Source organism: Bombus impatiens, unplaced genomic scaffold, assembly GCF_000188095.3.
Source record: "Bombus impatiens unplaced genomic scaffold, BIMP_2.2 scf_0820, whole genome shotgun sequence".
Lineage (NCBI taxonomy): Eukaryota > Metazoa > Arthropoda > Insecta > Hymenoptera > Apidae > Bombus > Bombus impatiens.
The window spans coordinates 31,022-38,301 of NT_177239.1; the positions used below are offsets into that span (position 1 = coordinate 31,022).

At 39.1% G+C, this 7,280-nt stretch overlaps 1 long non-coding RNA gene and 1 pseudogene across 1 annotated transcript; both read right to left on the reverse strand.

Annotated features, from left to right (window-relative positions):
- Window positions 1-2,066: 2,066 nt before the first annotated feature.
- Window positions 2,067-3,764, reverse strand: LOC112213602. The gene is made up of 2 exons (XR_002947495.2): window positions 3,401-3,764; window positions 2,067-3,323 (listed from the first exon to the last, which is right to left on the reverse strand). It is a non-coding gene; the product is annotated as an uncharacterized LOC112213602 (long non-coding RNA).
- Window positions 3,765-4,917: 1,153 nt separating this feature from the next.
- On the reverse strand, window positions 4,918-5,686 carry LOC105681340 (annotated as a pseudogene).
- Between the last annotated feature and the right edge of the window lie 1,594 nt (window positions 5,687-7,280).

The following is a 7,280-nucleotide window of genomic DNA, read 5'->3' on the forward strand; positions in this document are numbered from 1 at the left end:
CGTCTCCCACTAGCAACTTTCCCTCGAGGGCGGCTAGCATCTTCTTCTAACCACCGATATGGAGATTGACCAATTAGCAGCAACGCCAACTTCCCTTACTTTCTGAACGAAGGCTTTCCTCGACGAATCCGATGATCTCATGTCCTTATACACACCCCAATATAGTTTTCCTCTGTGGCATCATCGGGACGGGAAAGTCATTCTCTCGCGCGATCTCATGGATTAAAGAGTAACATCTTCGCGATCAGTGGTTATTTCACGTTTTAACCAGACTTAGGCTTTGTGAGTACGTTCTTTTGTTATCCCGTTGGCCGCGAATTCGTTATTGAGCCCGAAACCATCGTCACTAGTGTCGCGAGTGCCGAACCGCCGTGATTAATTGTCAAGACTGTAATAATTCTATCATTGCAATAAACTACGCCTGTGTGTACCGTACCAATGGCTAATTCTCGAGAAGATTCATTGGACGCCCACAACCCTACTCCCAGCGCAAATGGCTAATTCTCGAGAAGATTCATTGGACGCCCACAACCCTACTCCCAGTGCAAATCCGACATATATAATGTTCAATTCTCGGATAATTCAGGGATCGATTCTTAAGTCTGAAAATCGAGTTTATTGTAACAATACTTAAATAAAATACAGAGGTAAATAACAATTAATGATAATTAATAACAATAAATAATAATAAATAACAAAGCTTTGTACAAGGTCTACCTGAAAATCGAGAATCGATTTTCCACATCCTAAACTACCACTCTTCCTCTGTCAATCTTCAGTACTCTAAATACTAATTTTTCTCTTATGATTGTGTCTATTTCTAACGCTCGAAATCCTTCTTCTTCTCTAACCGTTCGTCTGTGAAATGACTGTTTGGCAAATCGGTTGTCTGTAACAACAAATAAGGTCACACTATCCGTTAAACAGTGATAGTCCCTTTGTTTATCCGCGTTTGAACTCTTAGGGAGTTTACGCCTCACCTCCTCGTGTTGACAATTGCATCGCTAATTGTCCTTTTCATAGGGGACTAGTTTACTCGCATGGAAGAAATTCCCTCCAGATTTACGATTACCGTTATCCACTTCGTACATAGAATTTGAGATCCTTCTCAGAATTTTGAAAGGCCCTTTCCGGATTTCCTCTAACTTATTTCTATTTAATTTGTTCCCGTTGTGAGTGAAGACCATATCGCCAATTTTAAATTCATGCTCTCCTCTTTTTTTATCATATTTTTGTTTGTTAATTTCGAAGTTTCTTATTGAGTTTTTAAATGCTTCTTCTCTGTCTCTTTCTAAGTCTGTCTTGTTCTCATTTATTCCTTTAGGAACGATTTAAATTCTTTTCCCGTACAGTAAGTAATTCGGAGCAAATCCTGTGACACTGTATCTGGGTGTCATTGTATTCTTCCACACTTTCTTTTGCGATTTTTGTCTAGTTTTTCTTTTTTTTTGTTTGAATTAATTTTGCATCGGATCCTGTTTACTAGTGTTTGGTTTACTCTTTCGTTCAATCCGTTCGAGGATGGACAGTCTGTCGTGGTGAAAATTAGTTTGATGTTCTTTTTCCTTGCGTATTCTTGGATTTCTTTGGATGTCAGTACTGGATATCGTTCTGCGAGGATCATTTTTATAGAGTCGATTTCTTCCATCGAATCTATAAGTTTTGTTATATCATCTGAGCGTTGTGTTTTTGATGTGGGCATAAAAACGGTCCTTGAAAAATGGTCAATAAGAATGACATTATTTCAAACGGTTTCTTAGCTGGTCCTAGTTTTGACATAAATCCAATCAGTCTTCTCGTTCTGCTTTTATTCTTAATGCAGATTTCGCATTGTTTGCAGACTTTGTCGACTATCTGATCCATATTTTTGAAGTAGTAGAAAGGTCGGGTTTTCATTAGTATATGGTTCCTTCCAACGTGACCGAAGAATTCATGAACCTTCTTTGTGATGTGTTCGCCAAAATTTCGTGAGATGAATATACGTTGACGCCCTTTAATATTTTTGAAAAATATTTCTGACTTTTTGTGAGGTTTTTTGTATTTTTAATGTTTTTTTCGTTTTCTCCTGATCTTGAATTATATCCTTCTTTGTAATAATATTCACCACTTTCAGAACGTTTTCTTCATTTTCAAAACTTTCTAAGCCGGGGTTCCTGGATAGTGCAGCTGCTTCTACGTTGTCTTTTCCCGGCGAGTAGATGACTTTGAAATCATACTGCGATAGGTAGTGCATTAGGTCTCCTAAAGTTTCATCGGTTCTTGCTTTAATTCTCATTGACTCTAACGGTTTATGGTCTGAGAGCAGTGAAATATCTATTGATTAATCAATGTTTCCAGTAAATCGCCTCTTTAATAGCCAGACATTCGAGGTGGATTGCTCTTTTCTTTGCCTCTGTTGGTTTTAATTTTCTTGAAAAGAACGCAACCGGATGTAACGTCCCGTTGTCTCGAGGTTGCTTTAAGACAGCTCCTAAACCGTTTCCACTTGCATCTGTATAAATGAATACTTCTTTGTTTTGATCGTATATTGAAAGAATTGGACTTGAACAGAGGTATTCTTTAATCTTTTGAAATGATTTTTCACATTCTTCGTTCCAAATAAATTCTACATTTTTCCTTAATAAATTGTGGCGTGGTTCCAAGAATTTTTCACGCGTCTTCTATAAATTTGTAATAAAAACTAATTTTTCCTAGTAGTTGTCTCACGTTTTTCTTGTTTCTTGGGCGTTCAAATTCCCGTATCGCTTTGAAGTTATCTCTCCCTGGTCACACACCGTCTTTTTCGATGATATGATCCAGATATTTTACTGACTTTTCTGCTAGCCTACATTTTACCAGTTTTAATCGGAAACCTTCTTGGTTTATAACCTTCATTAACTGCTCTATATATTTGATATGTTGGTCGAATGTTTTCGAGAAAACTAGGATGCGGTCAATATAGTTTATGCAGAATTCTGTTAGGCCATTTCTTCTAAGAATATTTGCAAGCACTCGTTAGAAATTAGCAGGAGAGATTTTTAACGGTAAACATTTCCATTGCCAGTGCCCATTTTGTATTATGAAGGCTGTCTTCTCTCGGTCCTCTTTTTTTATTGGAATTGGCCGGAACGCTGAATTAATGTCAAATGTTGAGAAGAAATGGCAATTTCCCGCTTTGACTATGATGTCTTCTATTCTTGGGAATGGTTGTGATTCCGGAACTACACTATTGTTTATCTCCCGGAAATCGATACACAGTCTATCTCTCCGATTCGATTCTTTTTTAAAAGCCAGTGTCACTGGTGCTGCAAATGGTGAACTTGATTCCTCTATGAGATCGTGTTCTAGTAATTTTGTGATTTGAAACTTTATTTCTTTCTGATCTGGGATGGAATACCTGTATGGTTTTCCTGATATGTACCTGTTTTCGGTTAGCTTTATGGAGGCCTCTTGTAATTTTCTCGTTCCCACATCGAATTTGTGTTTGGCAAATACTTCTTTGTATTTCTCTATAAGTTAAAATACCGCTCTCTTTTGTGAGTTATTTAAGTGTCCAAGGTTGTCTATAAATTTGTCCGTCTCCATGTCTTCGGTAATGTTTATCTCTTTTTTCTTCTGATTATTCTTTGTCACTTACTTTTTGAGTGACTCTCTAGTTCTCATCTTGTTTTAATTTGAATTTCTTTATGACGTCTAGCCCTAGGATAAGGTCATATGCAAAATTATCATTGCGTACTATATAAACGTCTATTTCTTTTTCTATTTTATTTATTCTTATTTTTAGTCTCGCCCGGCTGTTCGTGAAGTCCTTTCCACTGATAGTTTTGAACATACTATTATTTTCTGTTATATCTGCTGTTATTTGATCAATAATCTTTTGATTAACAAAGCTTGCATTGGCTCCAGTGTCGTAGATACCTGGGCCAACGTCCATGCCGCGCTGAGTGCACTCGTTCCCGTTTTGCGACCCAGTTTTCAGGACAGTAAAAACAAATAAAAACAAAATCACATAGAAGCTTCGCGCCTCCAGCGGCTTAAACCAAAAAATTATATTAAACACGAAAAATGTAAAGCGCCGACACATATTATAGCATGGCTACGTCGTACCGTTGCGTATCGGTACCTTTGCCTAAGATATCATTACATAAGTTCACCGTTTATTGTGAATACCAAAATGTATTTAAAATTGTATCTTGGGTTTAATAAACATCTTTAAAAAAAGCACTCGTTCCCGTCAGATCACGAAAGTTAAGCAGTGCCGGGCACGGATAGTACTTGGATGGGTGATCTCCTGGGAACTCCGTGTGGCGTTGGCGAAGCGCGCTGGGCCGGGTCCGCCGCGCCCCCCGGTGGGATTCGGGCTTGGACGCTGGCGGCTCAGCGCCTCTGGGCCACCAAGCAGTCCGGTAGGGAACCGGGCTGCCTGTCACAGCGGTTCCCGCGACGAGGCGCAGTGTGACATGGCCGCACATGCTCCATCAGCGGTGATATTGAGCGCGGGGAGGGGGGGGGCGGTCCCCGGGCCTCTCTCGATCGCAGCCCGGACGGTCCATCGTGGAGGTTTTAGTCGGTTGGAGTGCGACACTACCACGCCGCTTTCCCCAGACGCGGCCTGGCGTCCGTGCGGATTTCCTTCACGTAAATATAAAAAAAAGTATCATAAACACCTTCAACCTCTTTTTGATCATTGATTTTAACTCGCAGTTTTATCAGTGGTTCGTACTTCTCCGGGCATTTTAGTTTTTTTCATTCTCATCTGGTGTTCTTGCTTTTTCATTTTCTGAGGTAAATAGTTCTAGTGAATTTATTTGTTTGGGTTTCTTCTGAGCGTTTCTGTTTCTATTTCTACATAATTATATTAAGTGGAATCGACCCGGGAAGTTCAGTGCTTCACAGACAGTGCACGGTCGTTTCTTGGATGGTGGATTTGCATTTTTGTCCAGGTTTATCTTTTTTTCTTATGTTTCTTTCCTTTTTCTCTGATCTTTGTATTGTCCCAAAATTCCCATTAGGTCATTTGTTGATTGTACAATTTCTCTCTCGATTTTATCTTGGATGTCGATAGGTAATCCAATGACAATCAAATGTATCCTCACGTCTTCAGTCATTTTCCTCTTTACTGCCTACATTAATCGTTCTTTCTCTAAGGCATACTCAATGAACGAACTTGAAAGGTATTTGAAGTTGTAAGCGTATCGTATTGCAGACCAACCTTTATTGTTAAAAGTTTTGAGAAATGCGTCTTTCCAATCTTCCCAGTTGTATCCTTCAGCCTTCAGCAGATTTGTTTGGTACCATTTTGCTGCTGTTTTCTCTAAATACTTTTTTAAACCTTTGACTTTCTCCTCATCACTTTTGATTTTATATCTTCTGCATTCCTCTTCATACTCTGATATCCAGTCTTTGGCTTTTTGAGTTCCGTCAAATTGTTTTATGCTAAAGTCTATTTCTTCTATTTCACGTTTATCTCGTTTTTAGAGAGTCTCTAGAAGTCTTTCCATGTCCAAACTGGACTTCTCGATTTCCGTCTTTATTTTCCATGTGGGGGTAATTTTTGCTTCCTCTAGGAAAATGTCTCGGAATACGAAGTCTAAATCCGTATCGATATATAACGCTGCCATCTCGTCATCCATCGTGAGTTTAACGTTTCTATACTGGCCTACCTTGGTTAGATTGTTTGCGGCCTTCTTCACTGTTGGTGAACACAGTGGATTCAACCTAATTTCCCTTACATTGTCCGATTTCAATTTCTCTAACATTTCTCTTTACTCGTGCCGTTAATTCCCTTCATCATGCTTTCCATATTGAGTAGAAGGAACTCCAGGCTCTTCATAAGTCCCGCGGTATCCATTACTTCAGGCGTCCATCCTCCTCCTTCATCCGCGGATGATGAATGTTGGTTCTTCCACCGATTCTTTTCCTGTTCAATACTATCTTCCCCTCCTCCTTTAGTCCTGTCAGTTCTTATTTGTATCCGGAGTCAGATTGTTACCCTGGTCCATCAACTCCGCTTGGAAGTCAGCATCCATTTCGCTATCTTGTCCTGCTACCTAACTCTCTTCTTATCGGACCTTTCTCTCCTTGCTTTTGGTCCCCGGTCGTTTTTACCGCACGAGAGGTTGCCCTGGAACCGACCATTCTCTCGTCGTTCCTCAGTCGTTTGATGACCGTCGATGCAGGCCTGGGGTGGCACCACGCACAACATCGACGGGGTTTAGGGGCTCCGAAATCCCCGAGCCTCAATTTTTTTCTTTCCAGTTAGCCTGTTCATATTAATTATCAAAATAGAGTAGTCCGGGGGTATAGACAAGTTCGACATAAATCCATTCCTCCTTTTCCGTTTCCATTTCCGTTGCCAAGGTCGTCATAATCGTATACCAAATATATCTAATGAAAGGACTATTTTCCAATTTCGGGGCAAGCGGTTCCATCACGTTAAGTTCATCGCGCGGTTTTACCATATTTCTTTGCCACTTTGATCTTCATCTTTTGAAAAGTTGTTACGTTTTTGTTTGATTTGTTTTGGTTGTGTTGTCGTTAATTTTTGAATTTAGATTAAATGGTAGCGTTGTCTGATGTTTAATGCGATTGGCAATTAAACTCCACGTTTCGGCTAACCTGCTACGAGCAGGAGTACTGGCACTGGAGAGGATCAAAGTTGGTGAAAATAAATGTTCGCTTAATCCTATTATATTATTAGACAAATATTTTCCACAACAAATATTTATTCTAATTCTAATTGGGTATTGACAGAATTGTCGTTGAGATTTCGAATACTCCAAGTTACAATCGTTCGCGATACCTTTTAACTCTTATTAATTACAAGATTTTAATTTATTTGACTTTCAATAATTTACAAATTGACAAATACAAACACGTCGATTAACAAAACTGACAACAACTGGGAACTAATGAAACAAAAAACTAAAAGCTAAAGAACTAAAGGACTAAAGAACTTAAGAACTAAGAGCAAAAAACTAAGAGCTAAAGTAACTAAGAGCTGAAAAACTAAGGAACTAAAGAATTGAAAGGCAAAGGAACTGAGAAATTAAGAGCTAAAGGAATTGAGAACTAATCGCTATGAACAAAGAAATAACTTGCCAAGAATACTCTGAACTAAAGATCTACTTATCTCTCTATCTTCTATGTCGCTACGCTTATTTATAATTAGGTCTACCGTGGAGGGGTCGTCATGTGACGGGTTGTGAGGCTCGAATTTGGTTTCTATACAAATTGTTAAATTTTATTTGAATCTCAAATTGAAACGCTCACTCACGCTATTGGTAGTTTTAGTCTACGTT